The sequence below is a fragment of the Bos grunniens genome, chromosome 11 (genome assembly GCF_055505025.1).
Source record: "Bos grunniens cultivar Pamir isolate PY7600 chromosome 11, Bosgru_T2T1.0, whole genome shotgun sequence".
NCBI classification, from domain to species: Eukaryota; Metazoa; Chordata; class Mammalia; order Artiodactyla; family Bovidae; genus Bos; species Bos grunniens.
The window spans coordinates 83,732,373-83,751,195 of record NC_141175.1 but is presented as its reverse complement, the minus strand read 5'-3'; the positions used below and the strand labels follow the sequence as shown (position 1 = coordinate 83,751,195).

General features: G+C 37.8%; 1 long non-coding RNA gene across 7 annotated transcripts in view; it reads right to left on the bottom strand.

The window, feature by feature from the left end:
* Nucleotides 1-18,823, bottom strand: part of LOC147363450 (uncharacterized) — a 223,102-nt gene that overhangs the window by 38,474 nt on the left and 165,805 nt on the right. For 5 of the 7 annotated variants that reach the window (XR_015137125.1, XR_015137124.1, XR_015137118.1 and 2 more), the window contains one exon: nt 215-336. The exons of the other annotated variants lie outside the window; for them this stretch is intronic. This is a non-coding gene — a long non-coding RNA (uncharacterized LOC147363450). The remainder of the gene's footprint in view (nt 1-214; nt 337-18,823) is intronic. 7 annotated transcript variants of the gene reach the window in all.

Below are 18,823 nucleotides of genomic sequence, written 5' to 3'. Positions count from 1 at the left end.
AAATATAATTTCTCATTGAAACACTGACAAACCTATACTTCTAGGCTTGTCATTTCTCAAACTCGACGCTATTTCTGCTTGCAGCTATTCCAACCACTTGGCTAGACAGATTTTAAAAGTGTTTTCAGACTTACCCTGGTTTCACAATGGGGCAGAATATCAGACTGACTTTCATGATAAACACAATGACTATGAAACATGTCACTCTGCTTACCTACTGAATAAGTGAATTCCTTTTGTTGAAGCCGATCTTCGTTAAAACTGCTTAGTATGGCTGTTTGTATAAACACCTCAGTGGCTGTTTTTCTTAAAAAGTAGTTTCATTTCATAAAGGATCTAATAAAAAATATTTAGAAACTATTAAATTAATAATCACTAAGAGGCTATGCATTAAAATATAGATTTAAACCACAATACAGGATATTAAGTTAGAGAAAGCCAGTTTGCCACAGAGAGCAATCAAGTAGAAGGAAATTTTTTAAATTCCATGGGCTTTTTTTTTGTTTGTTTTTGATTTGGGGAGACAGCATTAGGAATCAATAAATTGCAGGAAGACTATTTGAAGATGTGACACAAGAGAAATGCTTCTGAAGTACTTCTTGAAGATTATACCATCAATAGCAACAACATTCGTAGAACACGCTTCAGCAACCTCATAGAATTGCCCTTACTGTTGACTATTAGGACAGCTTAACTGTCCCCACCCTGGCCAGATCTCAGATAGCACTTAGATAAAGCATAAATTTAAATGATAGCTTATAGATTGTAGTTAAAATAAATCAGATGCATGGTTCTTCCTTGAATTTATTAGCATTATCACATGCATGAGTTAATCAAAAAATTCTGGGAAACCTTATATATCCTGAATCTTTCCCAGTACTATAGATCAATGCCACTGGATCCTTTCCAGGAGTGGAACATCACAGTTTGGTGGATCAGGACCAAGGAACTGTCTCCAAGAGGCCTGCAATAGCCACTGGTTTGCATTTTTTACAGCAGGAATTGCATTAGTAATTCATCAAAATCATCCTTTCCTCAGATCCTTGGGCAATAAAAAGTGTTGGTACAATTTAGATAAAGGGTCAAATTGTGTGATGTTTTAACACAAGTGTAGTTTTATTAAAGATTTATGCTAGTAACTGAGTTAAGAATTTGTACCCTCAGCTAAAATAACATAAAGGGGAAAATTCAAATTGTAAGAATAATGTATTCAAGGAATTTTATACAATAATAATTCTATAAACAATATTTTTCAGTGAAATTAATATTACTGAGTTTATATTTTGAAATGATACTACCTATGTTGTAATAATTAAAGAAACAGCATACATTACTATATTTATATGGTTGGTTTCTTGAGCTGTCTAAACTAAGCAATGTACACCATTATATAGTTTTATGCCTCTCCAATCAATCATCAGTGATGATATATGGAATATCATTTTCACATCACTTAATGAAAAACTGGTCAAATGTAATAATTTCAAAAAAAATCTAGTTTAAAATTTAGTCATTTATTTTTTAATTGCTAAAATTCTTACCTAAAGAAACTAAAGACCTATATATAGAAAACTATAAAACACTGGTGAAAGAAATCAAAGAGGACACTAATAGATGGAGAAATATACCATGTTCATGGATCAGAAGAATCAATATAATGAAAATGAGTATCCTACCCAAAGCAATCTATAGATTCAATGCAATCCCTATCAAGCTACCAACAGTATTTTTCACAGAGCTAGAACAAATAATTTCACAATTTGTATGGAAATACAAAAAACCTCGAATAGCCAAAGCAATCTTGAGAAAGAAGAATGGAACTGGAGGAATCTACCTGCCTGACTTCAGGCTCTACTACAAAGCCACAGTCATCAAGACAGTATGATACTGGCACAAAGACAGAAATATAGATCAATGGAACAAAATAGAAAGCCCAGAGATAAACCCACACACCTATGGACACCTTATCTTTGACAAAGGAGGCAAGAATATACAATGGATTAAAGACAATCTCTTTAACAAGTGGTGCTGGGAAAACTGGTCAACCACTTGTAAAAGAATGAAACTAGAACACTTTCTAACACCATACACAAAAATAAACTCAAAATGGATTAAAGATCTAAACATAAGACCAGAAACTATAAAACTCTTAGAGGAGAACATAGGCAAAACACTCTCCGACATACATCACAGCAGGATCCTCTATGACCCACCTCCCAGAATATTGGCAATAAAAGCAAAAATAAACAAATGGGACCTAATTAACCTTCAAAGCTTCTGCACAACAAAGAAAACTATAAGCAAGGTGAAAAGACAGCCTTCAGAATGGGAGAAAATAATAGCAAATGAAGCAACTGACAAACAACTAATCTCAAAAATATACAAGCAACTCCTGCAGCTCAATTCCAGAAAAATAAATGACCCAATCAAAAAATGGGCCAAAGAACTAAATAGACATTTCTCCAAAGAAGACATACAGATGGCTAACAAACACATGAAAAGATGCTCAACATCACTCATTATCAGAGAAATGCAAATCAAAACCACAATGAGGTACCATGTCAACTTTTATCTTTTAAAAAAATTTCATTGGAACTGGAACAGTTGCTTTAAAATGTTGTGTTAACAATACAGTATATTAATGCATATATATGGAATTTAGAAAGATGGTAACGATGACCCTATATGCAAGATAGCAAAAAAGACACAGATGTAAAGAACAGACTTTTGGACTCTGTGGGAGAAGGTGATGGTGGGATGATTTGAGAGAATAGCATTGAAACATGTATATTATCATACGTGAAATAGATTGCAGGTCCAGGTTTGATACATGAGACAGGGTGCTCAGGGCTGGTGCACTGGGATGACCCTGAGGGATAGGATGGGGAGGGAGTTGGGAGGGGGGTTCAGGATGGGGAACATATGTACACCCATGGCTGATTCATGTCAATGTATGGCAAAAACCACTACAATATCATAAAGTAATTAGCCTCCAATTAAAATAAAAAATAAAGTGCAGGTTAGGTAAGAAAAAATAAATAAAATAAAATGTTGTGTTAATTTCTACTGAATAGCAAACTAAATCAGCCATATATATACATATATGCTCTCTTTTTCAGATTTCTTTCTCATTTAATTTAATCCAGTTTAAAACTCTAATTTTAAACTCAATGTAATCACATTTCTCCTTCTGCATTATGTATTCAGGCTTTCTCTAGAACTCTTGACAGTTTATTGTGAAGGATGGTAACAAATATAAGATATAGGTCAAATGTACTATATCTGTACATTAACCTCAGCTTTAGCAACCATGCTAAATCACTTATCAGTTCTAAAAGTTTTGTAGTAGATTTCCTAGGTTCTATTTCTCTGGAGAACCCTGTCTCTTATATAGCTACAGAAGCCAACATTCAGTGGGCATTTGTAGTCAACATACAAGAAAGTGGGCAGAAACATCAAACGACCAACTCCCTAGCAATGCTTATCAATTATGATGAGGATGTTCCTCCAAAGGACATTTGGCAATATCTGAAGATATTTTCAGTTGTCACATTCAGAAGGAATGCTACTAACACACATAAGACATGGATGATACTAAATTTACTACAGTGTACAAGACAACCCCACTCACCATAATAAAGAATCATCCAGCACAAGATGGTAATAATGCAATAATGCTGATATTTAGAAACCCAGCCCTAAACTGAAGCCCACCACTTGACAAGCTATGATCCTACATGGAGCACTTAATAATTTATTAATGACATTGCCTTAATTATGAATAAATCATTATTCAGTTCAGTTCAGTTGCTTAGTTGTGTCCAACTCTTTGTGACCCCATGGACTGCAACACAAGGCCTTCATGTCCATCACCAACTCCTGGAGTTTAATCAAACTCATGACATTGAGTTGGTGAGGCCATCCGGCCATCTCATCCTCTGTCTTCCACTTCTCCTCTTTCCTTCAATCTTTCCCAGTATCAGGGTCTTTTCAAATGAGTCAGTTCATCGCATCAGGTGACCAAAGTACTGGAGTTTCAGCATCAACATCAGTCCTTCCAATGAACATTCAGGACTGATCTCCTTTAGAATGGACTGGTTGGATCTCCTTGCAGTCCAAGGGACTCTCAAGAGTCCTCCAACACCACAATTCAAAAACATCAGTGCTTTGGCACTCAGCTTTCTTTATAATCCAACTCTCACATTCATACATGACTTCTGGAAAAACCTCAGCTTTCACCAGAAGGACCTTTGTTGGCAAAGTAATGTCTCTCCTTTTTAATATACTATCTAGGTTGGTCATAACTTTCCTTTCAAGGAGTAAGCGTCTTTTAATTTCATGGCTGCAATCACCATCTGAAGTGATCTTGGAGCCCAAAAAATAAAGTCTGACACTGTTTCCACTGTTTCCCCATCTATTTGCCATGAAGTGATTGGACCAGATGCCATGATCTTAGTTTTCTGAATGTTGAGCTTTAAGCCAACTTTTTCACTCTCCTCTTTCACTTTCATCAAGAGGCTCTTTAGTTCTTCTTCACTTTCTGCCATAAGGGTGGTGTCATCTGCATATCTGAGATTATTGATATTTCTCCTGGCAATCTTGATTCCAGCTTGTGCTTCATCCAGCCCAGCATTTCTCATGATATACTCTGCATATAAGTTAAATAAGCAGGGTGACAATATACAGCCTTGACGTACTCCTTTTCCTATTTGGAATCAGTCTGTTGTTCAATGTACAGTTCTATCTGTTGCTTCCTGACCTGCATACAGGTTTCTCAAGAGGCAGGTCAGATGATCGGGTATCCCCATCTCTTTCAGAATTTTCAACAGTTTATTGTGATCCACACAGTCAAAGGCTTTGGCATAGTCAATAAAGCAGAAGTAGATGGGTTTTTTTGGAAATCTCTTGCTTTTTCAATGATCCAACGGATGTTGGCAATTTGATCTCTGGTTCCTCTGCCTTTTCTAAAACCAGCTTGAACATCTGGAAGTTCATGGTTCACATATTGTTGAAGCCTGGCTTGGAGAATTTTGAGCATTACTTTACTAGCCTGTGAGATGAGTGCAATTGTGCAGTAGTTTGAGCATTCTTTGGCATTGCCTTTCTTTGGGATTGGAATGAAAACTGACCTTTTCCAGTCCTGTGGCCACTGCTGAGTTTTCCAAATTTGCTGGCATATTGAGTGCAGCACTTTCAGAGCATCATATTTTAGGATTTGAAATAGCTCAACTGGAATTCCATCACCTCCCCTAGCTTTGTTCATAGTGATGCTTCCTAAGGCCCTTTCTAAGGCCACTTGACTTCACATTCCAGGATGTCTGGTTCTAGGTGAGTGATCACACCATCATTATCATCACACAAATCATCAGTGGCACTCGGCATTTGAGGAAAGTTTTCAATATCAAAGAGGTTTAAACCAGCAAATAAATATAACATAAGAAGCAAATAAGATTTCAAAAAGTACAATCAATATGCTAAGGTTTGTAATCATAATATTGCATGTAAAAAGATTCAGTTGAGTTCAGTTGCAGTCGTGTCCAACTCTTTGTGACCCCATGAATTGCACGACGCCAGGACTCCCTGTCCATCACCAACTCCCGGAGTTCACTCAAACTCATGTCCATCGAGTCAGTGATGCCATCCAGCCATCTCATCCTCTGTTGTCCCCTTCTCCTCCTGCCCCCAATCCCTCCCAGCGTCAGAGTCTTTTCCAATGAGTAAACTCTTCACATGAGGTGGCCAAAGTATTGGAGTTTCAGCTTTAGCATTAGTCTTTCCAATGAACACCCAGGACTTATCTCCTTTAGGATGGACTTGTTGGATCTCCTTGCAGTCCAAGGGACTCTCAAGAGTCTTCTCCGACATAGCATAAGAAGCAAATAAGACTTCAAAAAGTACAATCAATATGCTAAGGTTTGTATTCATAATATTGCATGTAAAAAGATTAGCATTATATTTAAAAGAGGTTTTTCAGAACTATGGGCTTTCCAGGTAGCGCTAGTGGTAAAGAATCTGCCTGCCAATGCAGGAGACATAGAGACATACGGTCAATACCTGGATCCACAAGATCCCCTGGAGGAGGGCATGGCAACCCACTCCAGTATTCTTGCCGAAAGAATCCCATAGACAGAGAAGCCAGGTGGGCTATAGACGATGGGATCACACAGAGTTGGACATGACTGCTGCAGCAGCAGCAATCAGAACTGTAACAACACCTTGGGAGCTGAGAATACAGAACAGTCAACCAAAGCATGAGGAAAAACAAACAAACAAACAAAAAAACTCTCAGAAAGAAAAATAAAAAGATCAACAAAAGAAAAAAATTTTTTAAATATTTAGACCATTTCAGAGAGTTGCAAAGATAAAAAAGATTGCATGTAAAGGACTGGAAATATAAAGCCCAGGGTAAAGAGATAAAATGGGTTACCTTAAAATGTTTAAACATGTTTCAACAGCAAACCTAAACATTCAAGTCTACAAAAATACTTTCAGATTTTAATAAAACACTCTTTATTCTATTTGGAATTAAATCCAGGCAATCATCAATTAGTTTGAAATTAGGATACTGATACTTTCAGATCAACAAATTTTCTGTACCCCTTCTCAGTAATCTACTGAACGATGGGCTTCACCAAAGCAAAGGAGAAAGTTTAACACATGGGATCCACATGCAGAGACTAACAAGCAGACAGTTCAGACTGAGGTAGGAAGATGGTGTCTTCCAGAAGGATGTCTCAAAAAAATTTTTAACTAATTGGTTACTTACATGATCAGTTCAGTTCAGTCACTCAGTTGTGTCCAACTCTTTGCCACCCCATGGACTGCAGCATGCCAGGCTTCCCTGTCCATCAGCAACTCCTGGAGTTTACTCAAACTCATGTCCATTGATTCGGTGATGCCATCCAACCATCTCATCCTCTGTCGTCCCCTTCGCCTCCTGCCCTCAATCTTTCCCATCATCGGGGTCTTTTCATATGAGTCAGTTCTTCGCATCAGGTGGCCAAAGTACTGGAGTTTCAGCTTCAGCATCGGTCCTTCCAATGAATATTCAGGACTGCTTTCCTGTAAGATGGTTGAATCTCCTTGCAGTCCAAAGGACTCTCAAAAGTCTTCTCCAAATGCCACAGTTCAAAACCATTAATTCCTCAGTGCTCAGCTTTCTTTACAGTCCAACTCTTACATCCATACATGACTACCAGAAACACCATAGCTTTGTCTATGTGGACCTGTGTTGGCCAAGTAATGTCTGTGCTTTTTAATATGCTGTCTGGGTTGGTCATAACTTTCCTTCCAAGGAATAAGCGTCTTTTAATTTCATGGCTGCAGTCACCATCTGCAGTGATTTTGGAGCCCCCAAAAATAAAGTCTGACACTGTTTCCACTGTTTCCCCATCTATTTCCCATGAAGTGATGGGACCGGATGCCATGATCTTCGTTTTCTGAATGTTGAGCTTTAAGCCAACTTTTTCACTCTCTTCTTTCACTTTCATCAAGAGGCTTTTTAGTTCCTCTTCACTTTCTGCCATAAGGGTGGTTTCATCTGCGTATCTGAGGTTATTGATATTTTTCCTGGCAATATTGATTCCAGATGTGCTTCTCCCAGCCCAGAGTTTCTCATGATGTACTCTGCATATAAGTTAAATAAGCAGGGTGACAATATACAGCCCTGATGTACTCCTTTCCCAATTTGGAACCAGTCTGTTGTCTCATGTCCAGTTCTAACTGTTGCTTCCTGACCTGCATACAGATTTCTCAAGAGGCAGGTCAGGGGGTCTGGTATTCCCATCTCATTAAGAATTTTCCACAGTTTGTTGTGATCCACACAGTAATAAATTATATATAAGAATTATTTTTTTCAGGAAAAACAGAAAATTGTTTAAGAAATATTGTCATAGTACATAGTTTGACTCAGGACTGAACAGACTGCAATTATTCAGTAAGTCAAATTACTGAAAATTGATATAAACAAATAGTGTTACACAATAATATTGGGAAAAGTAAAATAAACTAATGCCATGTGGTGAGATAGAAAAATAGTATATCTCCCATATTAGGAACTAAATAGGTAATGTCTAAATTTGATGAATCAGGACATAATAGGGTAAATATATTACCTAGAAATGATTAACGGATTGAGAAATAGATTTAATTAGCTAGTAATTGATTTAGATATAATTCTGCTGTTACCAGAGGCTTAAACAAGTGGGGTTTTGCTTTTTGCTCACATAACAAGAAATTCAGGGGCACTCAGTCCCAGTCCTGAACAGTGGTACAAAAGTGTCAAGGCCAGTATTTCTGTGGTCCTCTAGCCTTTTTCTCAGGTCAGTCACAAAGTAGCTATGACAGCTTTACCCATCAAGCCTGCATCCCAGGCTGGAGGAAGGGCATAAAGCAAAAGAAAGCATATGAAACAAATTTTTAGGACTAATTTTCTGACAATCAGACGGCCAAATTTTATGTGTTTGTGAAAAAAATGACCATAATTTTTTAGCTAGATATATCATCAAATTTAACAAAGCTGAGATTTCATTAGTTAAAACGAAAATCACAAGAGAATGGATATGTGTGGGCAGCTTGCAGTCTCTGCCAGAGGATGTAAACACCAAGGTTAAAAACACCTAAAATATAGTTGAAAGTGACCTGGAACTGGGTCTCAGGAGTGCTAAGAGGATAATAGATGTTGCATTCTTATTATAATCTTTATAATCCACCTATACTTTTAAACTATAAACATGAATTGTTATAAAAAAAATTTGAAGAATAGAATGTGCTTAATGTATAAATGAATGCATTGATGACAAATGAAGGATGAATAACATCACAGCGTGGTATATAAAATAAAAGCTCACAAATGTCTAAATAGAAAAAAAAAAAGAATGAGAGAATTAAGTCAATATAAAACATTTAGGTCATAACATAAAAAAACATGAGACTTGGCAGTTGATAACATAGTCTCAGGAGAAGGCAATGGCATCCCACTCCAGTACTCTTGCCTGGAAAATCCCACGCATGGAGGAGCCTGGTAGGCTCCATGGAGTCCCTAGGAGTTGGACACGACTGAGAGACTTCCCTTTCACTTTTCACTTTCCTGCATTGGAGAAGGAAATGGCAACCCATTCCAGTGTTCTTGCCTGGAGAATCCCAGGGACAGGGGAGCCTGGTGGGCTGCCATCTATGGGGTCGCTCAGAGTCGGACACAAGTGACGTGACTTAGCAGCAGCAGCAGCAGCAGCATACTCTCATTTCAAATAGAAAATTGACTTCCACAAAATATAATCTAGAATGTCACATAATGTTTCTAAATTGGGTGTTACTGATTTGTAATTTTGTTAGTACTTAATTTATATATTTGATTTGGGTTTAAGTAAAATGAGAATCATAAACCTAAGGAATTTATATCTACTTTTAATCTTTATGCATTTGTAATATTATCAAAATAATTTGACACTGGAGTTCCATAAGCTAAATTTTCCTTAAAAATAAATCTGCATATTATTTTGATTTGAGAATTATTTTCCTATAATTATTGACTTTATGGAAGGCAGTTTTTACACACTTAATTCAACATATTATGTCCACAAATGTTGTTTTATATTCTAATCACTGTTTCTTATATTTAAAAATGGATAGGATGAGACAGGGGCTTCCCAGGTGGCTCAGTAGTAAAAAAAAAAAAAATACACCTGCCAAGCAGGAGACATGTCTTAAATTCCTGGGTCGGGAAGAACCCCTAGAGAAGAAAATGGCAACCCACTTTAGTATTCTCACCTGGCAAATCCCATGGACAGAGGAGCCTGTTGGGCTTACAGTCCATGGGGTCATAATACAAGAGTCAGATGCAACTTAGTGACTAAACCACCACCACCACCAGGAAGAGAGAGGGATAACCAAAGATGGATCTGGACATACACTAAGTTCCCTACATACAAATGAGTTCTGTTCAGAGAGTGTCCTTAAGTCCAGTTTGTAATTCAAACAAAGTTAGCCTAGGTACCTAATTAACACAGCTGGCTATATATAGTCCTGTACTGTAGTAGGTTTATTATACATTTCACGAAAATAATATACAAAAAATAAAGAAAACATTTTTAATCTTTCAGCACAGTTATTTGAAAAATATGCAAGACAACTTGAACTAACTTACAATTAGACGTGAAAATGCATGTTTACCTTTTTGAAAGCTCTCAATTTGAAGGTTCCTATGTAGGGGACTTTTAAGCTTTGTTGTCATCAGGTACAAAGTGCAATCTACATTCGTATTTACTCATCTAGAAACTGGGCCTAACTCTGTTCACCTAAAATATCTGTAGGGAATTAAACACTAACCTCAGCATGTTACTGAGTCCAAAGTTGCTCTGCTTATGGCACGATAGGCCAATGAATCCAAGAGATGAGGTCTTGAGGCAAGGAAGATGACTTTATTAGGAAAGCTGGCTGGCCAAGAAGATGGCAGACTAATATCTCAAAAAACCATTTTGTCTGAGTCTGGATGCCAGCATCTTTTATGGATCAGATGTTGGGGGAGGTGAGGAAACAAAATAAAAAGGCCACTTAATCTTTCAAGTATCTCCTAGAATGGTAAGCCTTAGGCAGCAGGGTTTGTTAGTTTCTGTCTTCTAGCCATCTCTAAGTGGACAGGGTTCTGAACAAAGGCACTTTAGCTTAATAGTCAAGGAGAGGGACAGCGTTCTCTGAGGCTGGCCATTATGTGTGATTATAGTGACAAAAGCAGCCAAAGAAACAGATTAAGCAAGGAAAAGTCAAAATTGACTCTTCCAGAAAACAGGGGCTAAGTTTTTGTTCACAAAAGATACAATTATTAATAAGTGAAAAGGAACTAAAGAATCTCTTGAATAGGATGAAACAGAAAAGTGAAAAAGCTGGCTTGAAACTCAACATTCAAACAACTAAGATCATAACATCTGGTCCTATCACTTCATGGCAAATAGAAGGGGAAAAAGTGGAAACAGTAACAGATTTTATTTTCTTGGGCTTTAAAATCACTGCAAATGGTGACTGCAATTTCACCATGACTACAGCCATGAAATTAAAGATTCTTACTCCTTGGAAGAAGAGTTATGAAAAACCTAGACAGCAAATTAAAAAGCAGAGATATCACTTTGCCAACAAAGGTCCATATAGTCAAAGCTATGGTTTTTCCAATAGTCATGTATGGATGTGAGAATTGGACCATAAAAGGGCTAAATGCTGAAGAATTGATAATTTCGAATTATGGTGCTGGAGAAGACTCTTGAGAGTTCCTTGGACTGCAAAGAGATCAAACCAGTCAATCCAAAAGGAAATCAACCCTGAATATTCATTGGAAGGACTGATGCTAGAGCTCAATACTCTGTCCACCTGATGCAAAGAGCTGACTCATTGGAAAAGACCCTGATTCTGGGGAAGACTGAGGGCAGAGGATAAGGTGGCCACAGAAGATGAGATGGTTGGATAGTATCACCAACTCAGTGGATGTGAGTTTGAGCATATTCCAGGAGATAATGGAGGACAGAGGAGCCTGGTGTGCTGCAGCTCATGGGGTCGAAGAGTTGAACACAACTTAACAACTGAACAACAAAACAACTGTTATACATGAAAAGTCTAATATTAAATCCACTTATGAAGATAAAAAGTTTATAACCCTTTCATGAACATGAAATCAGTGTTCTCAAATACATTTATATCTCTTCATCTCATGAAGAATTGATGTCAATTTGAACTAACTACTTGTAGTTTTCCTCTCCAATAGTTCTTAGATCTATTAAATTATAACTCTTCTCACTTTGCTCTGTTGTTTAAAATCAATATAAACATATTTATAATATTAAATATTAAATTGGAAATGTACTAGATATGAGATAAGTTGACCCAGAAACCAGCTGTTGTGAAATCATACTATCTTCTGTTTTATGTAGATTCTACAAAAATGCCATGGATGACATACCACAAAAAAATTAAATAACTACAAAATGGCAAGTAGCAGGAGAAAAAAAACTAAGATAAAATCTGAACTATTCTTCCCATGAAGCAGAAAATAGAAGTTTAATGCAGATTTGTCTAGATAATTTTGACCATCATTGTCATCATAGAATCATCACTGTCAGCTTCAATATTATCATCCAGTATCTCTGCATTGCACTTTTACAATTTAATTTCTATAATCTGTGCAAAGCATTTCCACATAATAAATTATCCTTCAGTTTTCAGAAAATCACACAATTAATAGAGTACAGGTCACAGAGTCCGATATGACTGAACAGCACACACACGCACTAGAGTTCAAACCCACTTTTCCACTTCACAGTAACCTAGTTGAGCGCCTAAGTAAAAGAGGGTGGGAAGTTATTGTACCTATAGGCTGATGAGGTCAAATTGTGTATAAAAGGTGACCCCACACATGGACAAACTCACAGGAAAATGAGTCCAGCAAAGAATGAAAAGTTACTAGTATCTCTCATCAGATGGATCCCTAGGCTATAGGCATACCTTTAAAGGAAGAAGGACAAAAAAATCAAACTTTATTGATTGAGCTTGGCATGTTTTGATGAGCAGTGAATGGGTTCAAAGTGTACCCATTCAAAGTCTGTAAGACACTTTGCTCAGACAGCAACAGAGAAACCGTAGTCAAGCTAAGAAAAAGAACCTGATGCTCTTGCCAAAACACAGAAGAAATAATATCACATACCTTAAAGGATAGAAATCTGAGGCCAGGGACAAGTGTGGAAATGTTGCAGCCTGCTGTGGAAGCATGTTTTCTTAACAACAAAGGAGTAACTGTAATTTTTCTAAGAGAGATTAATACACAAAAAGTAGTAAATTACAGTTTTAAAAAACTAAGGGCCCACAGAAAGACTATTTGGATATTTCACATGTATTCTTGATGAAAAGTGAAGTCACTCAGTCACGTCCGACTCTTTGGGACCCTTGCCAAATGCAGTTTCCATCTTCTTTGGAATAAACCAATACACAAAATGGTGCTAAACACGTTTAACATATAATTCCATAAATAAGACTTGCATTTGTCTTCAAACCCTGACTCAGCTATTACAAAGTGAAGCAATACCTGCTGGATTCCTGGTTAATCATTTGGAAATACCACCCCCCAACAGGGAAAGCCTACCACTTCTTCAGACAAAATATGATGAGGAAAAAGTTACATCTTAATTAGACATTGCTAATTGGTTTTATAGTATAGCTCTTGTGCCAGTTATCAAAATATTGCTTCTCAGCTTCAAATACATACTTTACTGTATACTCTGTGATAAACCAGCGAATTATTGGAAATCTTTGTCTTTAAAGCAAGCACAATTGAGACAAGCCTGGGACCTGGGATCCTTTGCCACAGTGTAGCAATGCTTGCACCTGGACATACTTCTCCTCCAGCAACAAAATACAAAGAAACTGTTTGGGACTAAAAATAACTGTGTGCATGAACAGTTGGAACAAATTCTGGACACAAAAGATACGAAAGTGACCAAAAAAATCCAGCTTCTACTTTTGAAGAGCCTGGAGTAAAAACAGGTTTTGGCAGCTAAAGAAGTACATATCCTCCTCCACTCAACACCACCACCAGAGGGGTTGGCAAAACACCTAAGACACCTTTCTGGCCTGACCCTGGACATACTCGTACTATCACTCCATCTAAGGAACAAGCTCGCCCCCTCTGGGGAGTGAACAAGCAAGGGAACCTGTTTGTTCTCTCTCTGCCATGCTGCAGCAGGCCCAATAAAGCCTTGCCTGAATTTTTTTTTCTGGTCTCTAGTCAATTTTTATTTATTGCAGAAGACCAAGAATCCTGGACAGTAACACAATGTCAAGCCTTTTCAGTAGATGGCATTCAAGAGATATCACCAGAGGAAGAAGCTTTCTGCAATTTCCTGTAAAGGCCAGGGGGTCAGCCTTGTGGCTGTGAAAACATCCTGTGGAGCCTGCCCAGCCACTGGCCTAGATAGAGCATGGTCCCTCCATGACATTACATCTTAATGAATGTCAGTAACAGAGTCGGACATGACTGAAGCGACTTAGCAGCAGCAGCAGCAGCAGCAACCTTTCCTTGGTGCTATAGACACAGAAACCACAACCCACTCTTCCCTTCTCCCTGCCCCCTCCCCCCACACAAACACACTCACAGAATCCTTTGCTCTGAAGGCCTCCTGTACTCCAGGCCCTGGAGATCCCCAATGTGGTCTGCTAGCAACTATCTGTATCCTGGAGGGTCACATACCAAGCAGTCATTTATGCCCCACACCCATGCAAGCCTGTATGCTGTAAAGGCCTTCTACAAGACTTGCTGCACATCCATGTCACCTGTTGACTTCCTGCTCACAGGCCTGCTTTCCTGGCCCCTTCTTTGCCCAGGAACTCCAGACCAGCCCAGCCTGCCCAAACCTATAAACACTACTGCTATCAAGTGGGCTGGAATCCACCTCCTTTAGCGGATCTGAAACTCTTCCAAGCTTATCCTTTCTTGGTTATTCTCCCTCAACCCCAAGGTAACATACCGAGTTTCTTTAAATCACATAGTTCATCTTTTATCATAATTAATAATTCTTCATATTAACTATACATGTTTAACTTATGGTTGACCTCTCTCTCCTGACTGAACCCAGACTACTGCAGTTTGAAAAACAGAAAGAAAACAAAACTAAAAATAAGGAAATATGCATTAATTTATTAAGTACTATATGCCAGACAATGTTAGACAACTTAAATATTTTATATCATTTAATCCTCAGAAAAATTCAAGGTTAAATATTTGAAGTTCAGGGAGATTAAATAACTTGTCCAGATTTATGTAGTTTAGTGAAGTGAAGTCGCTCAGTCGTGTCCGACTCTTTGTGACCCCATGGACTGTAGACTATCAGGCTCCTCTGGCCATGGGATTTTCCAGGCAAGAGTGCTGGAGTGGATTGCCATTTCCTTTGCCAGGTGATCTTCCCGACCCAGGAATCGAACCTGGGTCTCCCGCATTGCAGGCAGACGCTTTTACTGTCTGAGCCACCAGGGAAGCCTTATGTAGCTTAGGAAGGGACAAAAACATTTCCAACCCTTGTCCATCTGAATACAAATAGTTTTAACTTTTGACTTAAATATTTATCAAGTTATATATTTATATTTATGAAGTTGTGTATCTTTCTAAATCGTGTCTGCACTTCAGAGAATGAATATTGAGAGAACAGAAGTTTAGGCATAAAATTATCAAGTCTTTGTGGTTTATTAGGTGGAATAATAAGATACTGATAGAGTATGGGAAGTGGAATTGATTACAGATACTCCTTACAACTCAGACTTCCCTGGTGGCTCAGATGGCAAAGAATCTGCCTGTAATACAGGAGACCCAGATTCAATCCCTGGGTAGAAAGATCCCCTGGAGAAGGAAATGGCAACCCACTTCAGTATTCTTGCCTGAACAGAGGAGCCTGTTGGGGCTATAGTCTATGGGATCATAAAGAATCGGACACGACTGAGCAACTAACACAACTTGAATCACTTTGGACTCTGGAATCACTGCAGGATTTGTCAGCAATTGAATGACAGAAAAAAAGCAGGATTTACAGCAAATTAGTCATGAAATGATGGGAATGGAGCATGGATTTTTAGTGGTAGAGTCAGAATTAAAGGATATTTCTGAATGTTTGTTGCAGAAATCTGGATAGGAAATGCTGAGGTTCCAACATAGAGAAGCAGTTATAGAGCTCTTAGGATAAATTCATCTCAAAGGGGACATCACAAGGATTGGGCATCAGACTGAGAAAGAGGGATGAACAAAAGACAAATCAGAATGTTGGTAACATTTTACAATAAAATTTCTGAGGAAATCCTTCACAAAGGAGACAAGACCCCTGGAAAGATCATGAAACAATCATTTCCTTGTTGTAGGAAGCATAAATTGTTAATAATAAAATGAGGTCTTGTTAACTGTTCATAAGCCAGATATACCAAGGTAAAAGAAGATTGTTATTTGCTATTTAAGTGTCCAGCGTTTTGCCTATGAGCAAGACAATAAAATGGCTGTCTTGCTCTCTTGAGCACAGCTACAGATGAGTAGTCTCAACAGAGACCCTTATACAAGGCTTAAGCAAACCTCTGATGATATTCTCCCATTGCCTGGAAATGAATATCAACTCTAGCACACAGAACTATTCAGACAACTGAAGAATTCTGTATAGCACTTCTGTGTTACTTGGTATTGCAATTTATTCAGAGTTGAGAGCAAGCATAAGCCTTTGATTTGCCTCTTCTCTTGGTATTCTGTAGTTGTTTGATTGCCATCACAAATATCAAAGTATTACCTTGCCCAAAGAGAAGGGGCAAGGTCAAATATGGTTGTTCCTACAACAAGGAACTGATGCCACTGAAAATAACATAAGAGAGGAAAACAACTTTGCTTACAGACATGCTCAGTTTGGGATATGCTGAGCATACTACTTAAAGAAAATAATCAGTAAGCAGAGAGCGAGTTAGAACTCAGGCTCAAGGATCATCTACAGAGAAATTACTGTATTATACAGAAGTTTACAAGGGAATATGTGGTTGTTCTAGTGTAAGTCTCTCATTTTATACACACAATTGAACCACTGAGAGGCGGTTGTTATCTCTGTTATTTTGGTACTTTTCCAAAGTGTGTATTGGGTTTTTCCAGAGAAACACAACAGGATAAATGGGAAACACAAATATTTTATACACACACATGTGATCTCCTTTGGATATGATATTATATATACTAGAAAGAGATTATAAGAAATTGACCTACTGGTTATGGAAGGTGACAAGTCAAAGCTGCAGACAGCAACTGAGAATCCAGGAAAACTGATGATGTAATTCCAGCTCAGGTCCAGAAGCCTGAGACATGGAGAGACAAAGGTGTAGTTCTAGTACTAAGGCTTACAGGCTCAAGACCCAGGAAGAGCCGAATTTTCAATTAGACTACAAAATTGGGGGGCGGGGGAGACAATGTCCTTGCATAACTAAGGCTCTCAGGCAGGAAAAGTTCCCTTTTATTGTCAGGAGAGTCTACTTTCAACTGATTGGATAGGGCCCATCCACATTAGAGAAGACAATCTTCTTTACTCAGTCTACCAATTCAAACTTCAATCTCAGCCAAAAACATCCCCACAGTCACACTCAGAATAATATCTGACCAAATATCTGGGTACCCTGTGGCCCAGTCAAGTTAACTCATAAAATTAACCATGACACAAAATGAGCAGTAGATCATGAGTGGTAGACAGAACAGAAATTAAGCCTTCAGGCTCAGTTCCAAAATGTATATTTGCTCTACTCTTCAAAATAAGAGGTGGTAGATCATTTGTTTGGTTTGTTTTTTATTTAAAAAGTGTTACTTAGTTTTGAATAAGTTATACATGTTAGTGGTAGAAAATTCAAAAGGTGCTGACCAGTATGCAGTGAAAAATAAGCCTCCATGCACCTTTGACCCCAGCCATCCAATTCCCTTCTGCAGATACAATTACTGTTACTAGTTTCTTGTATATCCTACTGGAAAGAACCTAAGAATATTAAAATAACATATTAAATATTTATTTTTTGTACAAACAGCAGCATATCTTACATGTTAGTCTGCTCCATGGAAATCCCAAGGACAGAGGAGCCTGGCAGGCTACAGTCCATGGGGTCACAAGAGTTGGACAAGACTTAGTGACTAAACGAGCAGTCTGCCCTATGTTTTACTTTTGGCTTTCTTCAAACTCAACAAAATATGCTGAAGATTTTTCCCTTAATGATACACATACAGTTCTTAGCATTCGCTGTATGCTGATGGAGCAATTTATTGGGTTGGCCAAAAAGGTCATTTGGTTAATGAAGACACTGTTCATTAAAGTTCTTGGTGAAAATGAAAATGTGTCTTATTTCTCCTGAAAACTGAGTGAAGTTTTTGGCCAACCCAATATTTACTCTCTTGCTACAAAGACTATTAGGGGCTTCCCTCGTAAAGAATCCGCCTGCAATGCAGGAGACCCTAGTTCAATTCCTGGGTTGGGAAGTTCCTCCTAGAGAAGGGATAGGTGACTCACTCCAGTATTCTTGGGTTTCCCTGGTGACTCAGAGGGTAAAAAATCCACTTACAACATGGGAAACCTGGGTAACTAATATATACATTTTACATGTTAGCATATCAACAATATTTATTGTAAAAAAGGATACATACTAAATATATAACATAAAAGTGGAACTACTGGGTCAAATTATTTTTTTTTTGGTGAGACATAACATCTAATTGCTCTCAATAGTAGTTGTACCAATTTACTCTTTCATAAACAATGAGAAGCATCTGTTTTCCCAAACCTTTGTGAATATAGTTTGGAATCAAGCATTCTTTGCTCTTCTAATAACTTCTTAATGTTATTATTGTCATTTTGATTTACATTTATCTTATTCAGATATTGAATATTATTTTAAATGTGTTAAAGACAGTTTTATTTCCTCTGCTATGAATTATATAAACATATCACTTGCCCATTTTTGTTAAATATGTATAGCAGTTCTCTATAACTTAAGGAAGTTAACTTTTGAATGTGCAAAAAATACATCATCAAAGCCCAGTATCTCTTTCAACTCAATATGTCAACTTCAAAGTGGTAATGTTGGAAGCAGATTTTGATAACTTTTGTTTTGTAGAGAATGAACCAAAATGCAGTTTGGGGCACAGGAGGAATTTGGTGGGAGTCAGGAATGAATCCCTTGGCCACATTTCCAGGAAACAATACTGTACAAGGAGTCAGCTCATTCCTCTCCTGTCACCAGAACTCTCTTAGCTAGGAAATTCTGTCCAGAAAATTCTACTTGTTCAGTTCAAATTCATCAC